The sequence below is a fragment of the Neofelis nebulosa genome, chromosome X, assembly GCF_028018385.1.
Source record: "Neofelis nebulosa isolate mNeoNeb1 chromosome X, mNeoNeb1.pri, whole genome shotgun sequence".
NCBI classification, from domain to species: Eukaryota; Metazoa; Chordata; class Mammalia; order Carnivora; family Felidae; genus Neofelis; species Neofelis nebulosa.
In genome coordinates this window covers 38060491-38084376 of record NC_080800.1, presented here as the reverse complement: position 1 = coordinate 38084376, position 23886 = coordinate 38060491, and the positions used below count along the sequence as shown (strand labels likewise).

At 41.4% G+C, this 23886-nt stretch overlaps 1 pseudogene; it reads left to right on the top strand.

Annotated features, from left to right (window-relative positions):
- The first annotated feature begins 3390 nt into the window (after nt 1-3390).
- On the top strand, nt 3391-4260 carry LOC131502230 (cystatin-C-like; annotated as a pseudogene).
- The last annotated feature ends 19626 nt before the right edge of the window (nt 4261-23886 follow it).

Sequence of the window (23886 nt, the reverse complement as noted above, 5' to 3'; positions counted from 1 at the left end):
ACCTGCAGTCACTTCCCCTTGATGACCTCCTCTAACAAAGATTCTAGGCCAGCTGTCCTACAGAATGTCCCACATGCTTCACTTGTCTGATTGTTTCTTCATGGTGTAATTTAACTCGTCCTCTCCTAGTCTGTGATATAGATAAGACATTTGATCTAGAGGCTTGCTTAAACATTTTTTTAGAGAGAGATAGCACTCAAACAGGGAAAGGGTTAGAAAGGGAGAGAGAGAGAATCTGTCATGGGACTTGATCTCAGGACCCTGAGATCATGACCTGAGCCAAAATTAAGAGTCAGCTGCTCAACCGACCGAGCCACCCAGGTGCCCTTAGAGACTTGGCTAATGATGCTGTGTACTTCATATTTTGTGCTATTGAGAAGCTCTTAATTCTGGGTTGTCCCACTATTACTGGATGCCAGGTTTGATCCCTTGGTTATGGTAGGGGATTATCAGTTTCTCCATCGTGAAAGTACATTTTTCCCCTTTGCAATGTGTAAGTAATCTGTGGGCTAACACATTGATTAGCACCATGCAAATATTCTGTTCCTTAATAACTTTCATCTAATAGCCTTCATATCCACTGATGATCCTTCCTGAATTATATATTACATCGGAGATTGCAAAATGGTGGTCTTATAATTTTTTCATTCCTTTTCCATTTACTAGCCAGCATACTTTTCAAAGAAGCACCTTCCTTTCTCTTTCTTCATATTATTATGCACTCTTGTATCTTTAGTTACTCATTTTGCTAATATAAATCATTGTTATTTAAATTTTTTTTGATGTTAAAATTGCCCCACTATGGGCTAGCAGGAGCCCTTTCAAAAGCCAGCTCTTGCATCTTTTTGACATGATGCCAAGTAGTCTTTGAGCATCTTCTAGTTTTCTAGTACCGTGAGATGTTCTTATGCTCACTTTGCACTTTCCTGTCTCAGATCTGTGGAAAGAGAATTCCAGATTGAAGTAACATCAAGTGCAAAGGTCCTGAGGTAGAACAGTGCTAATCATGTGACAGAAGTACATAGGAGAGCAGTGTGACTGGAATAGTTAGTAGGGGAGAGGGGTAAGAGAGGGGTCAGATCTTGTAGGGTGGGTCTTGTAAGTTAAGGTAAAGGTTTCAAATTTGACTTTCAGTGAATGGGAAGCCATTGAATATTTTGAATAAGGGAGTCATTTTATCTAACTTACCTTTAATGGGATCCCTCTCGTTTCTTTGTGGACACTGGAGAGGGGTTAGAAGCAGAGAGACCAGTTAGGAATATATTTTAATTCTTCATGGGAGCGATGAGGTGACTTTGACCAGGCAGACTGACCAAAGCATGAGAAATGGTTGATTGATCCTAAATACACTTTGAGGCTAAAGCAAACAAGTTATGGGATGCAGAAGAAAGCAAAGAAGCTAAGGAAGTTAGACATTTCTAAAAATCAGCAGGATCATGAAAAGTAAAACTACAGAAGGGCGTTAAATAAAAAAAAAGTAAATGTTTAATGTGAATAATATTGAGTTATTTCAGGGAAGAATCAGGTGGCACTTATTATTTACAGGCCTGCAATACAATAAAATATATTATTTGGTTTTCGTCCTTGTTTCCTGGCACAGGATTCCCTAAAAACCCTTGGAATTTCCTGAGCGTTAAGAGTGTCTTTTGTATGTTAATGAGATGACTGGCTCCTCATCCTTCCGCACCGCCACCCCTTGCTCTATGTGTCTCTTCTGTCTGGCTGTTCCCCAGTTGTAGCCTTTGTAATAAACTGGGAATAGTATAGAAAGCACTTTCCTGAGTTCTGTGAGTTGTTCTGGCAAATTACTGAACCAGAGGTGGGGGATCCCGGGAACTCCCACTTTGTAGCCAAGTGAGAAGAAGTGTGGGTAACTGGGCGTTTCAATATTTGCAACTGGTTTCTGAAGTGGGGGCAGTCTTACAGGACTGAGCCCTCAAGGCAGGGGGTCTGCCCTAACTATGGGTAGTTAGTGTCAGAACTGAATTCCATTGTTGGACACCTAGTTGGTGTTAGAGAGTTTTAGAAGGGGTGTTGGAAGAGGCATCGTAATATTTGGTGTCAGGAGGAAAAGTGGAATTGGTCATTCCTTGTTCAGAGCGTAGGTTCAGGTTTCCAACAGGCAATAGGAGCCTGCAAACGTGACCCACTCCTGTTTTTCCACCGAATGGTCCTCTTGTGTCTATCTCTGCAGCTCAAATTTGGTTCAGATCAGTACTTATCAGTTCCTGTGTTACGTGAACGACAAAACAGTAACTTCCAATTCCGCTGTTTAACCTTTCGAAGAAATACAATACATAAGAAATACATAAAATAAAGAACCCAAATCACAGGTTTTAGCTCAAGAAATAATCCCAATAATATCTACCAATCCAGATCAAGAACTAGAACGTTCTCAGGACTCCCCAAGTGATCTTTGTATCCCCTCTCAGATGTGAACCCCACTCTCCTCCCTAAAGGTAACCTCTGTTTGAATATCCAGCCCCAAAGATTACTTTTGCCTGTGTTTGAATTTTATATAAATTGAACGAGGCATTATGTACTCTTTTATGTCTGGATTTTTTTTTGCCCAACATTGTATTTATGTGAGTGATTCATCGGTATCATTGCACGTAGCAGTAGTTCATTAATTTTTATTGCTATGGTTTGTATAAATATGTTCAGTTCATTTATCCACTCTCCTGATGGCTATCTGAGCTGTTTCCTGGATTTGGCTATTCCCATGATACTGCAATGAACATCCTTGTACATGAATTTTGATGCACAGATACATATATTTCTTTGGGTATATATCTAGGAATTGACTTACTGGATTATAGGATATGTGGTACATAGTGAAAACTTCCAGTTTTCGACAATGGTGATATCAGTTTATACTGATTGTAGTCCCAGCAATACATAAGGATTCTAGTTGCTCTACATCCTTACAATACTTGCTATTTTTTATTCCTCATTTCAGCCATTCAGTAGGTATATTGTGGTATCTAATTGTGGTTTTAATTTGCACTTTTCGAAAAGTAATAAGGTTGAGCCCCTTCCCACATATCCTTAGGAATAAAGGAAATATATGCATTTAAGATTATAAATTCCCTTAGATGCATAGCTTTAGATGCATTTCAAAAGTTAGCTTGTATTTTAATTATTATGTAGTTTGGGATGTTGTCTAATTTCTATTGTAATTGCTTCTTTGACTCATTGTCTACTGAAATTTACATTGTTAAATTTCCAAACAAAAGGGGATTTTCTGGTTATCTCTTTGTTAATGATGTTTTTCTTACTTCCACATACTCTGAATGATTTCATTCCTTTGAAATTTGTTCTATGGCTCACCATACGCTAAATTTTGGTAAATGTTTTCTGACCCCTTGTGAAGAATGCAGTCTATAATTGTTGGGGTCAATATTCTACAAGTGTCAAATTAGAAGAAGCAGGAATGAAAAAAAAAAACACCATAAAGCTCTAGGAGATTTGTATAATAGGACACATGAAGTTGACCTAATTTGGCATGTACAGAAGAAACAGAAAATATTCCTGATCACAATAACACAAAAGTTGAAATTAACAATAAAAGTAGAGGCTCATCTCCGCTGGATCACTCCCTTCCGTAGCCTGTGCACTGTCTATCACGAGCACACCGTGGCCAGGCCCCTGCGCACCCCGCTGCGCCTGCTAGCCACTGTGGCCCTGACTCTGGCCCTGGCCGTGAGTCCCGGGACCGGCAGGAGAAACAAGTCTGCACTGGTGGGCGCCCCGTTGGACGCCGACGTCAACGAGGAGGGCAGGCGCTGAACTCAGCAGGTACAGCAAGGGGAGCAACGACGCGTACCCCAGCCGCGCGAGGCAGGTGGTGGGTGCCTGAAAGCAGGCCGTGGCTGGGTTGAACTACTTCCTGGACATGGAGATTGGACGAACCAGATGTACCAAGGCCCAGCCCAACTTGGACACCTGTCCCTTTCATGACCAGCCACACCTGATGAGGAAAACGCTCTGCTCTTCCCAGATATACACTGTACCCTGGATGGGCAAGACATCCCTGGTGAAGTCCGGCTGCCAGGATGCGTAGAGGACCCTGTGACAGGCTGGGTTGCTCGGGCCCCCTTCTGCCACCCCGCTCCTCCTTGTAGAACTCCTAATCCTTGGAAGGGTGGTCCTGTCCACGTGATGTCCCCTCAGTGTGCTGGTCCCAGGAGACAAATAGAAAAGGATTCTGGGGCATTTTTTGGAAAGCAAAATGTAATGCACTCGTTCTGCTGTATCTTCATCAATAAAAAGTCACATCTGCTAAAAATAAATAAATAAATAAAATAAAATAAAAGGAGAAAGAAAAAATTACCACCTCTAAAGTAAAAGCAACTTCTTTCCTGAACAACTGAGCTAGGAGGGGAAAAAATCATAAAAAATAAATAAATAAACAAATAAGTACGCTTACATAAATGCTGTATATCAGATAAAAATTAAAGCATTAGGCAGAGAAAAAAAAATTTAGCCCTAAATGCTTACATGAATAACCAAGAAGAAATAAAAATAAATTACTCAAACTCAGTAGGTTAGAAACGAACGCAAAATTAAACCTAGGGGAAGCAGCAAGGAAATGAGGCAAAAGCAGAAATTGTTGATCTAGAAAACCTCTGTATTTAACAAATAAATCAAACAGCTTATTCTTTGAAAAAGTCAATAAAGTGGATAACACTGTTGTATTAGGCTTAGACTTTGGTTATAAACAACCCCTAAGTCCCAGGGGCTTAGCACATAAATTTTATCTCTCATTCACACAAAGTCCACTGTAGGTTAGAAGATCGTCCAAGGCAAATTTTGCCCCCCAACACTACCTCAGCATTTCAGCCTGCTTTGACTTGGGATTGTGTCCTATCAACATATGCCCTCCATACTTCCTGTCCATGAAAGAGAATCCGGAAGCTTCCACAGGGGCTTTTCACTCTCAGCATGGGATGTTTCCAGGACTCTAAGGAAGAGAAATTTTATTACACTCTGAATGGGAGCTCCTAGTTTAATACCCTGGGAATGTGAGGAGCCAGCGGGTCTGGGGTAAAGGAGACATTCTCTAGCGTGGCCATTTTCTTTGCTCAGGAAGTCAAGCAATGCAAGAAATAGGAAAACACTCACTTTTTGACGTTAGTGCTTCCTACAGAAAGATTGAAAGTGAAATCACTCCTGGGGCACCTGGGTGGCCCAGTCGGTCGAGCATCCGACTTCGGCTCAGGTCATGATCTCGCAGTTGGTGAGTTCGAGCCCCGCATCAGGCTTGCTGTTGACAGCCTGTCAGCGCAGACCCCACTTCGGATCCTCTGTCCCCCCTCTCTCTGCGCCTCCTCTGCTTGCACCAAAACTAAATAAATATTAAAAAAAAAAAAAAGTGAAATCACTCCTTCCATGGGAAGGACTACAGAGAATGCAGTATTTCACCAAAGCCATCAGGTATGCTCTGTTAGGAAGAATACCAACATTAGGCTATCCTCTGTTGGCCAGGACTGATGTTCGGGGAAGCAGCCACGTAATTTGGCTCATTGGCAACAATGGCAATGATGGCCATGGCTCACCCAAGCACGATGGGCCTATTTAAGCTGTGTTTTTTCGTTTGTTTGTTTCGGGTTTTTTTTTGTTTTTTGTTTTTTTTCCTTTTTCTCTCGCTGTCTCTCTCCTCTTATCCCTCCACTCAAGCTACGCATTGCCCCATCTGGAACTAGGTCACATTTGACAATCGGCAGTACTTATCCTGTGATGGCGTTGGGGATATGGCTGATTCGGTACCTGTATCTTTGTCTTCCAGTGCCCCAGGCCTGTTGTGTCTCATGAGCTGAAGCTCTAGTTATAAACCAGGGGAAGAGAGTTTTTCAGCCTCCTTTCAGGAAGGATGGTTTCAGGGAGAGGCCTCAATTTTGGCCACCTACTTGAATGAAAATTTTAATTCCTTTTTTTTTGGTGGGTTTTTTTTTTTTTTTTTTTTTTTTTTTTTTGCCCTAAACACCAGGTCGTCTGTGATTTCAACCCTAAGTTCCAGCTAGCTTGTGGCTTTAGCTTTGCTCATAGTTCTTCGTTCATTGTTTAGTTTTTGAGATGCTTATCTTGCCTCTAAGTCCGGTTATATCTTTTTACTTTCCCTTCTTAATATTTTATCCATCAGGGGCGCCTGAGTGGCTCAGTCGGTTAAGCGTCCGACTTTAGCTCAGGTCATGATTTCGCGGTTTGTGAGTTCAAGCCCCGAGTAGGGCTCTGTGCTGACAACTCAGAGCCTGGAGCCTGCTTCAGATTCTGTGTCTCTCCATCTCTCGGCCCCTCCCCTGCTCATGCTCTGTGTCTCTCTGTCTCTCAATAATAAATCAATGTTAAAAAAAATTTTTAAAAATATTTTATCCATCACTTCAATGTGCTTGAAGTCAAAGCATGTTCTCACATCCTGAAACCAATATTGCACTGTATTTTAACTAACTAGACTTTAAATAAAAATTAAAAACCAAAAACATGTTCTTACAATACCATCTTGACCAAAGTGGATTCCTTTTTTACAGTAAAAGTGCCCTTTTCGTCTTCTCTTTCTCTTTCTCTTTTTTTCTATTGTAGCTTTCAAGATTTTCATTTTTATCCTTGGTTTCTCTAGTTTCACTAAGATATTTTTAGGAAATTTGGGTTTTTTTTAAAGTTTATTTATTTATTTTGAGAGAGACTGAGACAGCGCGAGTGAGGTAGGTGCAGAGAGAGAGGAAGAGAGAGAATCCCAAGCAGGCTGCATGCTGCCAGCCTAAAGCCTGATGTGGGGCTCAAACTCACAAAACATGAGATCATGACCTGAGCTGTAACCAAGAGTCGGACACTTCACCGACTGAGCCACCCAGGGGCTCCTGTAGGAAATTTCTTTTTACTCATCTTGTGTGCTATTTGGAATGCCTTATGATATGAATATGCATGCCTGTTTTCAATTTTGGAAACTTTAAAACATTTTTTAAATTACTTTAATTTTTATTTGAGAGAGAGAGCAGGCTAGGGGGCAGAGGGAGGGAGAGAATCTTAAGCAGGCTCTGTGCTCAGTGTGGAGCCTGACACAGGGATCGATCCCATGACCCTGGGATCATGACCTGAGCTGAAATCACGAGTTGGAAGCTCAACTGACTGAGCCTCCCAGGTGCCCTTATTTTGTAAACTCTTAATCGTTATCATTTCAAGTACGGAGTAGCCGCCATTCTGTCCATTCTTCTAGGCTTCCCGTGAAACATGTCTCTCCCTTTCTTTCTCCTGTCCATCTTACTTTCCTTCTTCCATGGAATAAATTTGGATTGATTAGATTTGTATTATATGCTGTGGACAGTGACAGGCATTGGGACCGAAGAAGCAACTATGTACACACGAAGGCTTGAAATATTGTCCCAAAGGTATAGAGATCTTCAAACGATTAAACCAAATGCTTCAGGACACTTGGGTGGAGAAAACGTAGGGAATGCTCAAGAAAATATCTCCCTCGGCTTCTACTTAGAAACTTTTTCCCTTGACACCAGTCCACAAATGGATCAGTAATGGAAAGAAACTCTCAACACAGGTCCTTATTCTTGGTTTTCAAATTATTCGTGCCCATTGGCTCAAGCTTGAAATTCTTCTGCAAGCAAGTTATTCCTGGAAGGCTCTTTCCATGAGATCCCCCTGCCCACCCACCACTATGTCTGAAACCCAGCAGTGGGTGAAGACTCCTGAAACCTGGAGGTTTCCACTACTCTGGAGAAAGCAGTTCTTATGTCCTATATTTATTATTCCTATTCCTAGGCAGTATTTATGTTTTAATTTTATTGGTGCCTGTAAACTAAAATGGTTGGATTTTATTGACTTTAATATAAAAGCAAATGGACAAAACATGAAGAAATAAACATTAGCACCTTTAGATCTGACAGTCTACTATGTGACTCTTTATTTTAACAGTCACCAGCTGATGGAAAAAGAAAGAGAGTATTACCAACACCACAGGGACGATCCTGTGTCATTGTCTGCACACCTTAGTCTCTAAAACTCCTGCTTCCTCCCCACAGTTAATCACTATCCTGATCTATAATACATTAGATCTGTCTCTTTTTGAGCATTCTAAAAAAGAAATCACATGGTAGGCATTTATACGTGTGTGTCTGGGTTTTTTTTTGTGTTTGGCTCAATATTATTATGTTGCTGAGATTTCATCTATAGTGTTACCTGTAGCGGTAGTTTCTGAATTTTTTTGCTATATGATATCTCAGTACATGTATATACTATAGATTATTATCCGTGGTGTTTTTTTTTGTTTGTTTGTTTGTTTGTTTTTTCTGGACATTTGAGAAGTTTCCATTTGTTTTATGTTTATTTATTTTTGAGAGAGAAAGAGCACGAGTGGGGGAGGGGCAGAGAGCGAAGGAGACAGAATCTGAAGCAGGCTCCAGGCTCGGCGCTGTCAGCACAGAGCCCGACGCGGCGATGGAACCCACAAACCGCGAGATCGTGAACTGACTGAAGTCAGACGCTTAACGACTGAGCCACCCAAGTGCCCTGAGGAGTTTCCATTTTTGAACTGTGAACATTCTCATACCTGTAAGTGTGTGACCATGCACATGCATTTATGTTCTCTATATATGAAGGACTGGAAGTGCCAGATATTAGGATATGCATATGTCCAAATTTAGTAAATGGTGCTAAAGAGTTTTACAAAGTAACTCTACAGATGGGTACCCCACCAGTACTACATGAGAAATCCAACTGCTGCACCTCCTTGTCAATACTTGGTATTGTCGATCTTTTGCATTTTCACCATCTTGATAGATGTGTAGTTTTTCTTTCTTTTTATAAAATTTTTTTTTTCACATTTTATTTATTTTTGAGAGTCAGAGAGAGATAGAGCACAAGTGGGGGAGGGGCAGAGAGAGAAGGAGACACAGAATGGGAAGCAGGCTCCAGGCTCTGAGCTGTCAGCACAGAGCCTGAAGCGGGGCTTGAACCCACAAACCGCGAGATCATGACCTGAGCCGGAGTCTGATGCTCAACTGACTGAGCCACCAAGGTGCCCCATGTGTAGTGTTTTGTAGTGTATTTCAATGGGTTGTGTATGTGTGTATGTATACAATTCTGTGAGTTTAAGTTAACCACATGTATAGATTTGTATAACAACTGCCATAATCAGGGTATAGAACTGTTTCATCACCGCAAAAAAAAAACTCCCCCCGTGTAGTTACAACCTGGTATCCACTGATCTCTTCTCTATCCCTATAATTTTGCCTTTGCCAGGTGCCATGTAAATGGAATCATCCAGTCTATAATCTTTTGAGCTTGGCTTTTTTTCACACAGTATAATGCCCTTGACATTCATCCACATAATGGCACATATCAACAATTTGTTCCTTTTTATAGCTGAGTGGCATTCTATTGGTGTCCTATTGACTATACCCCGGGTTATCTTTTAAACTGCTGATGGACATTTGCGTTATTTCCACCTTTTAGAAATTATGGCTAGAACATCCACGAACAGGTTTCTACTTGATTTGGAGATTTTATTTCCCTCAGGTAACTGCCTAGTTAGTAGGACTGCTGGGTCATATGCTAAGTGTACATTTAACGCTATGAGAAAATAGCAAACCATGTTTCCGAGGGACTGTACCATTTTCTCCTCCCGCCAAGTATGTATGAGAACTCCAGTTGCTCTGTATATCCATCAGCATTTGGAATGGTCAGGTACCACTTTCATTTTAGCCTTTCTGGTACTTGCATGGTGGTATCTCATTGCGGTTTTATTTTTTATCTTTTTTAAGTTTATTTATTTATTTTGAGAGAGAGAAAGAGAGAGCAGGGTGCGAAGAGGCAGCGAGTGAGAGAGAGAGCATCCCAAGCAGGCTCTGCACTGTCAGTGCAGAGCCTGGTTCGGGGCTCAAACTCACGAACCATGAGATCATGACCTGAGCTGAAGTTGGGCGCTGAGCTACCCAGGCGCCCCATCATTGTGGTTTTAGTTTGCATTTGCCTGATAGCAGTGATGTTGACCATCACTTCATATGCTCATTTGTCATGTGCCTATTCTATTCGTTGATGTGTTTGTTCAGATCGTTTGCCCATTTTTAATTGTTTTTTTTTCTTATTCTTGAGGTTTTTAGATATTCTAAATATAAGTCCTTTAGATCAAATATTTGATTTGCAGATATGTTCTTCTGATCTGTGGCTTGTCTTTTTTTCATTCTTAGCAATGCCTTTTGCAAGGTGAAATTTTTAATGTTGCTAAAGTCTAACTTACCAATTTTTGTATGGATCATGCTTTTGGTCTTGTATCTAAAAGCTCCTCAAAACTAAACCTAACATCACACAGACTTTTGCTTTATTTTCTTCTAAAATTTTTAAAGGTTTATGTTTTGCATTTAGGTCTACAATCCATTTTGAGTTAATTTTTGAGTGAAATGTGAGGTATATGTCTATGTTCTTTTTTGCATATTTTTTTGCATCAATTTTTTTTCTAAGTCTATTTATTTTGAAAGAGAGAGACAGCACAAGCAAGGGAGGGGCAGAGAGAAGGAGAGACAGAATCCCAAGCAGGCTCTGCACCGTCAGAGCAGAGCCCGATGCGGGGTTTGAACTCACAAACTGTGAGATCATGACCTGAGCCGAGATTGAGAGTTGGATGCTTAACCAACTGTGCCACCCAAGTGTCCCTAGACTATTTGGTTTTTAAATTGTTTCTTTCTCTGTATTTCATTTTGGATTGTTTCCATTGCTGTGTCTTCATGTTCACTTTTCCTCTGCAATGACTTAATATTTTCTTAATCCCAGTTAGTCTATTTTTCATCTCATACATTATAGTTTTCATTTCTATAAATTCAGTTGGAGACTTTTTAATATTTTCCATGTCGCTCCTTGACTTTTTGAGCATGCAGAATATACTTATAATAACCATTAATGTTCTTACCTGTGAATTTTAAACAGCTGTGTTAATTTTGTGTTATCTTCCATTGATTATTCTCATATGGATCAATTCTCATTGGACTCTTCTGCTTCTTTGCATGCTTGGAAATGTTTGTTTAAATGGAAACGTTGTGACTTTTAACTTGATTCTTGGATTTTTTTGGTATTTATATAAATGTTTTAAAGCTTCTTTTACTGCTATATGGTTACGTCATTTGGAAACACTGAATCCTTCATTCCTTGATTTTATGATTTGTTAGGTCTGGAGCAATGTGCGCGATAGGGCTGCAGAGGAGGAAAAAATAATTTTCCCTCTACTTTTCAAAGTTCTGGCTGGGCCCCTATAAGAAAAGATTAATAATAAAAAAAAAAAAGTAAAACAACTTATTTATTTAGTATAAGTTTTCTGTGACACAGGAGCTTTCTAAAGAAATGAAGACCTGAAGAAACAGTTAAGTCTGAGCATTTAAAAAAATTTTTTTAATGTTTTTATTTACTTTTGAGAGACAGAGAGAGAGAGAGAGCATAAGCAGGGGAGGGGCAGAGGGAGATGGAGACACAGAATCCGAAGCAGGCTCCAGGCTCTGAGCTGTCAGCACGGAGCCTGACTCAGGGCTCAAACTCATGAACCCTGAGATCATGACCTGAGCTGAAGCCAATGCTTAACCAACTGAGCCACCCAGGAGCCCCAAGTCTGAGCATTTTTTATGCTAGGGTTGATGAGGAGTGAAAAGTTATGGGAAAATGTGATAGGACAACAAGGGTATGAGCTAAGTGTAGTAAAGTGGGAGAAACAGCAAGACCTGTTCCTTCAGATTCTTCTGAATGTCCCTCAATGGGAGATACCTTTTCCAGAGAAAAGGAGCTTTCACGACCTTTCACACAAGAGTGTTATGATCTGCTTCAGGAGATTAGAAAGTCTTTCCTACACGTGCCATTCCTCAAATTCCTTCAGCTTAAAATTTCAATATGCCAACGTGCCATATTTTGGAGTAATGTGTCCTGAACCGCATCAAATTTAATTATTCCCTTGTACCAAGGCAAAATCTTTCTGACTTGTTTTCCCAATGTCCCGTGAATTCCGAGTGTTCCAATCTGGCTAATAGAAGTAGGCGCTGCTCCCAGCCATGCGTGAGTAGTGTGTAGTACCTTAATCCTTCCAAATGGTTCTTTCCCTGCCTTTGCATGGTTTCCTATCACACTCAGGGTCTGATTAGTACTCCGCCAACTACTCAAGGAGGGCCCTCTACAGATCTCTGGATCTCTGGAGTTCTCTCTCTCTCTGAATTTCTCTCCTCTTCAGTATCCTATCCTGTGAACTCTAGACATCCTGGTCTCCCTGAACTCTTAGCTCTGTCTCTTCAACTCAGGGAGTTTTTTGTTTTCTGCCTGGGTTGCATCTCCATGTGCCTCAGCCTGGAAACTCTGTCAGTAACCTGAGTAATGACAGGATTCACCTCATTTGTTTCTCATCCCATAGGTACCATTGTCCTTCATCGCTTGGTATCCAGTGTCTTGAAAACTGTCATTTCTTATATTTGCTTCTCTTTTATTTAGTTGTTTCAGGTATAAAGGTAATTCTAGTCCCTGTTACCACATCTTGGCCAGTAGCAAAAGTCTGAATTTGCATTCTTTATTACTAGTGAGTTTGAATATCTTATATGCTTGTTGGCCATAATATTTCTTATTATGTGAAATGACAGTTTATATGTTTTGCCCATTTTTCTACTACAGCGATTTGTCATTTTTCATTATTATAAAAGAGTTTCTTCTATATCAAAGATATCAAACCGTTATCTCTCATATGTATTATAAATTTTTAATTCATTATTTGCTTTTAATTTTGATTTATTTCATTTTTATAATGCAATCACTTTCAGTTTTTATTTAATTAGATCTATTACTCTCTTGATATTCTTCCTTATTGATTCTGCCATTGGATAATGTACCAATATGACATGTACCCATACTATCTTCTAATTATTTTTATGATATTTACTAAAATCATAAGGAATCCTAAGGAAGTAAGGAATCAGAATGCAGGTTTCTGGAAAGGCTGTATATCCCAGTGCACTTTTTATGGCATTTAAAACAAATGCCTTTTGGGGTGCCTGGGTGACTCAGTTGATTAAGCATCCAACTCTTAATTTTGGCTCAGGTTGTGATCTCACAGTAGTCAGATGGAGCCCTAGTTTGGGCTCCATGCTGAGCATGGAATCTGTTTGGGATTGTCTCTCTGTGCCCCTCCCCTTCTCTCTCTCTCTCTCTCAAAATGAATAAATAAATATTTAAAAAAATAAAATAAACAAATGCCTTTTGGGACACTTGAGTGGCTCAGTCAGTTGAGCATCTCACTCTTGATCTCAGCTCAGCTCTTGGTCATGAGTTCAAGTCCCATGTTGGGCTCTGGGCTTGCCATGAAGCCTACTTTTAAAAAAATGACTGGGGTGCCTGGGTGGCTCAGTCGGTTGAGTGTATGACTTTAGCTCAAGTCATGATCTCACAGCTTGTGAGTTCGAGCCTCGTGTCAGGCTCTGTGCTGACGGCTCGGAGCCTGGAGCCTGCTTCAGATTCTGTGCCTCCCTCTCTCTCTGCCCCAACCCACTCGCATTCTGTCTCTCTGTCTCTCAAAAATAAGTAAACATTAAAAAAAATTTTTTTAAATGCTTTCATTTCTTCATTTTAACTTGCTGTTATTCCTTAAAAGAAAGTGCTGGGACTTAGCTCAAATGGACTGAAACAATCTATATCCCCACACAACTATTGTTTCCAACAAGAGTGCATAGTCTTTCTTGGCAGACTCAAACCAAAGGTTCAGCTAAAGATCTCAGTCTGGGATCCTGGTAGAATCTGTGGAATTATAGCAGTGATTGAGTGCACCATTTCTAGTAAGAATCAGTACAGGATTAAAAAGCAAAGTGAAAAATCAGTTTCCATTGTAGATTCTTTAACTGTTCTTTTTTAGGACCACTTTTTTATGCTCTGTTCTGCTGTCTACATTCTTTTTTCCTTCTTGCCCTAGAGCCCACACCTTTCTCTAACCACAAATTTCCTCTTCTCTTTAGAGCTTTTTTCCAGTGGAGGGTACAAGAATATGCCACCCCAAAACATGACTCTTTGGCATACAGATTATTTTGAGCTAGAGGCCATTTATACCCAGCAGACTCTGAAAAAGCACTAAAAGCAGGGCACACGTTTTCCTTTTGAAAATGAAATTTCCATTTATAAAAAAGATTTCCATTTAAAAAGGAAATTTCCATTTGTAGACATCTCTCCCTCTCCTTACCATAAATAGCAAGTCTTAGCAATGGAGAAGGCACTGACTTTTTTTGTTCTCTTGTTAATTTGTCTTTTATCAGTTAGATCTGTGCGCCCCAGTCAATGAACCTAAGATGAACAGAGTGAAAAAGAATCATGTTTCTCTCCCCTACACTGCTTGTATTTACTTGTCCCTACTTCTATGCCTCATAGGCCTCTACCAACTTTTATTTATTTATTTATTTATTTATTTATTTATTTATTTTGAGAGAGACAGAAATGGCATGATCAGGGGAGGGACAGAGAGAGTGGGAAAGAGAGAGAATCCCAAGCAGTCTCCCTGCTGCCAGCGCAGAGCCTGATGTGGGGCTCAAACCCACGATACCATGAGATCATGACCTGAGCCAAAACTAAGAGTGGGATGCCTAACTGAATGAGCCACCCAGGAGCCCCAGGCACCTACCACTAATAGGCAATTTTTTGTAATACCTATTAAGATACAGAGAAGAAGTTGGATTCCAAAAAATACTTGAGAATATTTTCAAATTCAGATAATTCTTATGATCATGATTCCTGGAACCATGAATACCTAGATTTCCTTGTATATCAGTTATCTCTTGTTCTAATAATGCTGTGTAGCAAAGCATACCACACTTCAAAGGCTTAAAACCATAAGGATTTATTAACTCATGAAACCTTGGGTGGGTGAGACAGTTTTTCTGGTCTCAGTTGGGCTCACTTGTGCATCTATAGTCAACTGCATGTTGGCTACGGAGCTCAAATCTTTTGACTAGGCTCCGGAGGTTGGCTGATGATCAGTTGCCCCAGTTAGGACAATTTATCTACCTAGCTTTGATCTACATACCTTATTCTCCAGAAGGCTGCATTCTCATGGCAAAGGCCTAAGCATGAGAGAGCTACCAGGAACATGAAGACATTTTCCATGCCCCTGCCTGTTCACATTTCTAAAATCCCAAACCTGAGCAAATCATATGGTCAAGCCCAGAGCCAAGGAGGGGGCAAACACCCTACACAGAGTGGAAGGGTATTTCACAGATACAGGGCAAGGGGCATATATACAGAGAAGGTATAGAATTGGGGCCACATCACACCTTGTAATAATGCCAGCTTTCCAATTTTATGCGGAAAGGGAATTCAACCAGGAGCTCTTCCCACAGACTTCTCTGCTTCTTTGGGCCATTCTGATTCCTTCTTCCAAGAGGCCCCCAGTAGGAGCACAGACCCTTAAAGATAAATTCAGAGTAGAACGAAAGGTGCAAGTCAGTTCCATTCAGGGCACCTTAAACTCATGGGAGTAATCTGCATTTCTGAGGCCTTTCAGCCTAGGCATTGCTTACATTCCTAGCCCTGGGTGCTTCTTAGAATCCTTTGGAGGGCTTTTTGAAAATACAGTTTGCCTGGTTGCGCTACCCAGAAGTGCTGGTTCAGTTGAGCTGTCTATGGAGCCTGGAAATGTATGTTTCGAAAAGGCTTCCCGAGTGATTCTGTAGTCCACCCAAGTTAAGAATCCGTGCTTGGGGAAGTTTCTTCACTGACCTCGCGTTCATTGATTTGGTTGGCTCTGATAAGATGTTCATTCATTCATTTCTGCAAACACGCAAAGTAGTGGTTTAGTAGGGGCCTGGAAAAGTTTGTTTGTGGAAAAACAAAATAAAGCTTCATAACTTTTATTTTTTTATTAAAAAAAATTTAAGTCTATTTATTTCGAGAGAGAGACAGCGTGAGTAGGGGAGGGACAGAGAGAAAGGGAGACAGAGAGAGAGAGAGAGAGAGAGAGAGAGAATTCCAAGCAGGCTCTGTGCTGTCAGCACAGAGCCAATGTGGGGCTCAAACCTGAAAAGCCATGAGAACTGAACTGAACTGAAACCAAGAGTTGGACGCTGAACTGACTGAGCCACCCAGGCACCCCTATAACTTTTATTTTTAAACATTCAAGTAGCTCTTCAACTCCTGTCTTATAAGGACTTTCAACAAGAAGATAGATTTCTAGGTTTTTATTTACTTGTGGATCTTAGGTCCTTACTTTAAATACATAACACCTGTCAATTGGCTAAATTAACTTCAGTAGTCCCTGCTGGATTTAAGACATTGAAGCAGAAATCTTATTACTAACACACAATAACAATCTAAGATCTCAAGAAATTAAAGTAATCCATCTATAAGAAGAGCAAACTGCAGGGGCGCCTGGGTGGCTCAGCCGGGTGAGCATCTGACTTCGGCTCAGGTCACGATCTCACGGTTTGTGGGTTTGAGCCCTGAGTCAGGCTCTGTGCTGACAGCTCAGAGCCTGGAGCCTGCTTCAGATTTTGTGTCTCCCTCTCTCTCTGCCCCTTCCCTGCTCATGCTCTGTCTCTCTCTGTCTCTCAAAAGTGAATAAAGATTTAAAAAAAATTTTTTTAAATAAAATAAGAAGAAGAGCGAACTGTAGCTGGGACATTATGAATTAGGAGAAAGACATGCTGATGAGTCTTATGTCTCTTGACAAAGAAGTATAAACTATGTCTAGATCCCTTACCTCTCCAACTTGGCCACTTGATGTGTTGGTCACCTAAATGTGGAGTTAGTAATAATGATTAAAATAATAAAATATTTATTTAGCATTGCTAGGTGACAGATAACTGGTATATGTTCTCATTGAAGAAATTTTACAACTTCTCTATGAGTCAGATCTATTATTACACACATTTTACAAATAAGAAATTTCATGCTTGGTAGTTTTCTTAAGACCCCATGACTAGTAAAAGGCAAAAACAGGACATAATGTGCATAGTGACTGAAAAGCTCACACTTTTAACTATTTGCCTATGTCCCTTTCTTCTTCCTTGATTGTGACCCCACCTTCCCCCCCCCCCAACAGCAGCCTTTGAATCATTCCTGGTATACTTCTAGAAAGAAATCACAGATCTGCATGGCCTCTTGAGAGTACATACTTAAGCAGAAATCTTAATGTATTATAAGGGTATTAGTAGTTAATTAATAGGTATCATAACTTAATATTATATAGTATTAACATAATTTGTTAATATACAGTCTTTAATATAGTTAATATCTAGCACTTAATTAATATCAAATATTTAAAATGTATCAATTCAGAGTGCCTGAGTGGCTCAGTCAGTCAAGCATCCGAGTCTTGATTTTGGCTCAGGTTGTGATCTCATGGGTCATGAGTTTGAGCCCCACGTCAGGCTCTGTGCTGACAGTGTGGAGCCTGCTTGGGATTCTCTCTCTCCCTCTCTCTCTCTGCCCCTCCCCTGCTCGAGTTCTTTCTTTCTCCCTCTCTCAAAATAAATTAACCTTTAAAAAAAATGTTTAAAGAATAAAATAAATAAAATGTATCAATTCATTTCGTATTCACCCCAGTGATATAAAATAGGGCCTAATATTCTTTCCATCTTAGAGATGAAGAAGCCAAGGCTTAAAATGATAATGGGACTTGCAAACGGTCTCATAGCTAGTAATGAAGATTCAAATCCAGGCAATCTAATGTCACAGCCTGTGATCTGAACTACTGCGGGGTACTGCCTCAGGTGGCTTTGGAATCCCGACAGGAACAGAGCTGGAGTGTAGGAAAAAACTGGAACAAGAAGCAAGTATATGATCAAGTCATTGTCACACCTGCCGTGTCTCTCTTCCTTCTTCCCTGTGTCTGCAAACCAGCTCTGTAGGCGGCCTGCGGCGGTGCAAAGAGCATCTGGCTCCCAGGGTCCCAAACAGACCAGGTTCTGCCACTCCCACTGACAAAACCCAAAGGCAGAGAGAGAAATGAGTGGAGGTGAAACAAAAAAGGAATTTATTTCAGGGAGGCCAACACCAGGCAGACAGCGGACTAGTGTCTGCAAATGCCGAAAATATTTGCAGGTTTATATAAGGAAAATGTGGGGCAAAGGCGGGTGGGTACATGCAGGTGGGCAGTGAGGGCAGTGATCAAATCGATCACTGTCTTGAGGTCAATCACGGATGGGCTCTTGCTGGCTCAGGGCAGTCCTTGTTGCTTGAAGGGGTAGTTTTGGTTCCCACCAGGCGATGCTTTGCCCACAGGGTCTTCCACAGAATCCAAGAGACAAGCTAGAAAGAAGAACTCAACTAAAAAGTTTGAGGTCAAAATTGAGGCAGCCTTTTTTGGCTTCTCAGCTCACCAGTCCACGAGGGGGAATATGGTAGCAACAGTCCCAACGATGTGTGTAACAGGTAAAGCATCTAGAGAGAGAATGGCCTGGTGCTCTTCAGCCCATGTCCAGCATCCCCGCTTGGTTCAGGTGTCCCCTGTGGTCCTGTGAACTGTGATAAGGCACAATCACACTGCACCAACATGATGTATGGCCACTCCCACTGCCACCATGTGTGTGAGGGGAGGGAATTTCTTAGAAAAGGGGGAGTTAGGGAAAACCCAAAAGACATACACTATGGGTCTCTCAGAAGTTAATAGCATTGGGGATTATTGGTTTTTAAATTTTTTTAATGTTTATTTATTTTTGAGAGAGAGACAGAGAGAGAGAGAGAACACAGGAGGAGCAGAGACAGAGAGAGAATATGAAGCAGGCTCCAGGCTCCGAGCCGTCAGCACAAAGCCTGGCGTGGGGCTTGAACCCACAAACTGCAAGATCATGAGCTGAGCCATCAGAGACTTAACCATCTGAGCCACCCATGCACCCTGGGGATTATTGATTTTTGGAAGTCATTTTGTTGATTTGAATTATTTCTTGCATGTTCTCAGACAGTTTTGAAATGATTATATTACTTAATTACTATTATGAAAGTAAATAAAGGAAATCTCATTTGAAATGGAGTGGGGGGTAGGGCAGCATGCTTGGGTGGCTCAGTTGGTCGAGTATCCAACTCTTGATTTCAGCTTAGGTCATGATCTCATGGTTTGTGGAATCAAGACCCACATTGGTCTCTGTGCAAACAGTGCAGAGCCTGCTTGGGATTCTCTCTCTCTCTCTCTCTTTCTCTCTCCTTCTCTCAAAATAAATAAATAGACTTAAAAAAATAAATAAATAAAAATAAGCTATAGTCAGGAAGCCCTGAAGGGGGCACTCTCCTGCATGAACCACTCCTTGCAGCCAGCATCACCTGCGGTAAGAAGGAAGATAAGAATTATCTCGACAACAGGGAGACATTTTTCACATAGATATTTCATCTCCTGTTTTTAAGAAAAAAAAAAAAAAAAAAAGGAAGATCCCTCCCTGCCCCAGCAACATCGCACTAACAACTGCTTACAGCCAATGAGAAACCACCACAACCTCCAACCCTTGTTCTTCTCTAGTGAACTTTTGTTCAAAAGAACCCTCCCCAATTTCCTCCTGCTACCTAATGAAAGCTAACCTTGCCTTTGTCTCTTTGGACTTGCCTATGGCTTGCCATGGTTTCCTTGACCTGAATTGCAATTCCTCTGCTCTTCCTGGATAACCTCATTTTGCTAGTCAAATAACTGGCTATTTTATTCTTAAGGTTGACAGTATGTTTACTCCTACTTGTCATTCCTCCTTCCTCTTAAATTCCCAGGAATCTCCAACAACAAAATTTGCTCAACTTGATCCAGACCCAGTGTGTGTCTTACACTTTAAGTCTGTTAAACTGCCTTGAGTATTTTTGAAAAAAACAAAACAAAACAAAAAACCCAGGAGATATGCATATTTCAAGAAATTAAGAGCATGATAGCTTAATTTCATTTTGCAAGATATGGAAATTCGTATGTGTTTGATTTTGCATTAGTAAATATGTATGCATTATGGAAAAATGCAAAATATAGATGAGCAAAAAACGAAAAGTAAGAATCACCAGGACTTCACAATTCAGGAGTGAGCATTTGTTGGAAAAGAAACAACAAGCCCAAACTGGAGTCGCTTGCTCCCCACGACAGCAAACCAAACTTAGATTTCATCTCTCAGAGAGTCTGAGTTGTATTTTCAAAGATAAATTCCAACAAACCAAAACGTGTTATCGCAATAAATAATTTCAATAGAGAGGAAATATGATTTAAAAACAATTGTGCAGACTACTTGAGATCAGTAATATTTAGTGTTCAGTGTTGAAATAATTGTTAACATGGCTATGAAATGTAATAAACAATTGTTGACAGAATTGTGACTATCACAGTCAACCTGAACTTTCCTTATTAGCTCTATAGTGAGGTAACCTGCTTGATAAAAAACCCTCTGTTCCCTTCCCCCCCCCACAAAAAACACCCATCCTGGCCTGAAACAATCTTTTCTTTTGCTAATAGCTTCCTTGCCCCACCCTCCTGCCTATAAAACCTTCCATTTTGAATTATTTTTAATGTTTTATTTATTTTTGAGAGACAGAGAGAGACAGAGTGTGAGAGGGGGAGGGACAGAGAGAGAGGAAGACACAATGTGAAGCAGGCTCCAGGCTCTGAGCTGTCAGCACAGAGCCCCTCACAGGGCTCGAACTCACGAACTGTGAGATCATGACCTGAGCCGACTGAGCCACCCAGGTGCCCCTAAAAGCTACTACAAAGTTTTGAGAGGGGCACCTGGGTGGCTCAGTCTGTTAAGCGTCCCACTTGAGCTCAGGTCATGATCTCGAGGTTCGTGAGCTTGAGCCCCATGTTGGGCTCTGTGCTGACAGCTCAGAGCCTGCAGCTTGCTTTGGATTCTGTGTCTCCCTCTCTCTCTGCCCCTGCCCTGCTCATGGTCTCTCTCTCTCTCAAAAGTAAATAAACATTAAAAAAAATTTTCTTTTACATTTTGGGAAAGGAAAAGCCCCCCCAAACAGCCTGGCATCGTGAAGGTGAAATTCTTCAGTAGAAGAGCTGAGGAAATATTACAGATGTATTTGCGGGGGTCCTGTGTCCTGGTAGCCTGAAGCCATGTGGAAGGAGGTTCATTAAATGCTAACAAGTGCTGAAAGAAAGAAAGAAAGAAAGAAAGAAAGAAAGAAAGAAAAGAAAGGAAAAAAAAGAAAAAAAAGAAAATATTACTCACAGCTATTTGTGGAGGTACACTCTCTAAGTTCTTGAATAAGTGACTTTCTGTTCCAGCTCAAGTAGGCTCTCAAAATTTTGTTGATGATGCTTCAGTGTCTTCTAACAATTAGCATTACAAAAAAAAAGATCTGATTCCAACCTGATCTTTTAAAATTATTTTATCATAGGTAACTTGTTATTCCCTCTGCCTGGATGATTTTATGATTTTCTTTCTAATCTTTGCACTATCCTAGAGATTTTTTTCTTTTTCCTTTCAAAGTAAGAACCTCTTTCATTATGTCCTCTGACTAGAGGGCCACTCTGACCTAAAGCCTAAAGTTTTTCCTCTATTCTTGCTATTATTATGTTTTTTAGATTAGTGCTTATGTTACTGATGGATCTATCACAGCTGCTAACTCAGGAAATGAACCAGTGAGCTCTGGTGCTTTCCTGGACAACTGCTCTGTCCCAGGGGATTATGATGCAGGAGGGAGCTATAGAAATTGAAAACACAGTTCCTGGCTGGGTTTGCCAACATTGTTGAAAAAAAAAAAAAAAAAAAAAAACCAAAAAAAAAAACACAAAAAAACACCTCAGATAAACTCATTGCAAGAAAAGCCAATAACGCAAGAGAAAGGGGTTTGGAAAAGAGAAAGGGAGACATTTATTTTGGGTTTAGTGAGCCGGGGAGGTGGCAGCCTAAAGTCTTAACAAGTGACCTCTCCACCCACAAGATGGACACCTAGAGTTCTATGAGGGGGAACGCGCAAGAGACAGAGAGCATGTGGTCATGCATGGGGGGTCGGTGTCTGTTCAGCACAGGATCATGGGCAGGGAAGGGGACATGTCGGGTGTGGCCTTCTAGGCATTCCGTTGTTATCAGGACTTTTCCGGTCTGGCAGTTAGGAAGTTCTGATCATTGCAAAACATCTTCATTAATGCCTCAAGAAAGTGGGATCAGAAATAAGCATAGGGGCGCCTGGGTGGCGCAGTCGGTTAAGCGTCCGACTTCAGCCAGGTCACGATCTCGCGGTCCGTGAGTTCGAGCCCCGCGTCAGGCTCTGGGCTGATGGCTCGGAGCCTGGAGCCTGCTTCCGATTCTGTGTCTCCCTCTCTCTCTGCCCCTCCCCCGTTCATGCTCTGTCTCTCTCTGTCCCAAAAATAAATAAAAAACGTTGAAAAAAAAATTTTTAAAAAAAAGAAATAAGCATAATTGGTTTTAGTTAGAGCATGAGTTAAGCAGGCTTGTGTGGGGAATAAGCTTAGAAATTCCCTGGGCTTACACCAAAGGGTTAACAATGCATAAAGAATTACAAAGCCATAGGGTGCTCTTACCCAAGCTTGGGTAAACAAGATAAGACCCCCAGAATTCTGGGCAAAGGCCCCAGAATAGAGTGGGGGGCAAAGGCCCCCAATGCAAAGGTAAATGAGGTAAGCAAGATTAGGTGTTCAGGGCAAAATTGCCCCCCAATTTAGTACTATAGCAGAAAGCTGCCTTCACAGGAGGGAAGGACCAAGTTAGGTAAAGAGGTAAATGGGGTTATAGACTGCAGGTGAAGCAGCCCAGAGCAGAGATGGTTAACAAAAGAAAAGGTGCCTTGTTAACCCTGAGGTTATTCCCCCTGTCTCATCCCCTAGTCTGGCTAAGATAGACACGGCACCTCCTGTCTGCCGTTAACAACCATCTGCCCATCGGCCCAGTGCCAGGATTTTTTTATATTGACCCAAAGCCCAAACACCGTATATCTTCAAAACCCCCTTTCCCTCATGCCCATGAGTTAATGTTCACAGATTCATTGTCTCCTTGTGCATGCCCATCACATTTGTAAGCCTTCTGATCTTAATAAATATGGGGCAAGGACCCTTATTCGGGGCTCTTGTCTTTTCCTGGACATTAGCCATCTCTCACTTTTAATCCTGTGTCCCACTCTCTTGCTGGCCAAGAGAGAACTTTAGACTTAGAGTCTATGACAGTCTTGTCGATTTCTGACTTTAACTGTTGGTGTCTAAAGTTGAGCAAGAGGACTTTTTGGAACATCAGGGACGATCTTAGCATAATACTGATGTAATTCTCAAATAAGGTAATTGGGTAGAGTTTAATGAGTTACTGAAAGGGTGGGCCTACGCCAGCCGACTCCATCTTGTTCTGTGTCCTTCACCTTGACCACACCTCCTCCCCTTGAGTAACCCCCCCTCACCTGCCTAACAGGACTCGGACCCTCCCCCAGCCAATCGGCTGAGGCCACAGCCATTACCTCAACAACTGCCCCTAGGCCCCAATAAAACCTTTGTCCTTTTAAAACTCGCTCTCTCTCCCTGGTATCTCACCGCTGCGTCGGTGCAGGTAGGGGATTGAGCTCGAGCTAGCTCGAATAAAGGCTCTTTCACTTTTGCATCGGACTCGGCTCCCTAGTGGTCTTTGGGGATCACGAATTCTGGGCATAACATTACAAAGGTATAGAAAGGGTTAAAGGAAAGCAAAAGGCAAAGCAGGAGGGATAAAAGAGGTGAGGTTCAGTCACCACCCCTGAGTCTGAAAGGGTAGAGGGAAGGAGTGGTTTCCAAGATGTAGAAAGAACTGTGGACCACACCTGGGTCAGTATCTCTAGGAGAGGGCTAGATGCAGGGGTCGTGCCCTTCAGTAGAGGAACGTAGCCACTGTTGAGCAGTGGCCAGCTGGAAGAAGAGATACCTGGGCCTTGTTCTCCTCCCACATTCCCATCTCCTGCCAGTGCCTCTCATAGCCTGAACCCTTGAAGCCATCTCTGCAG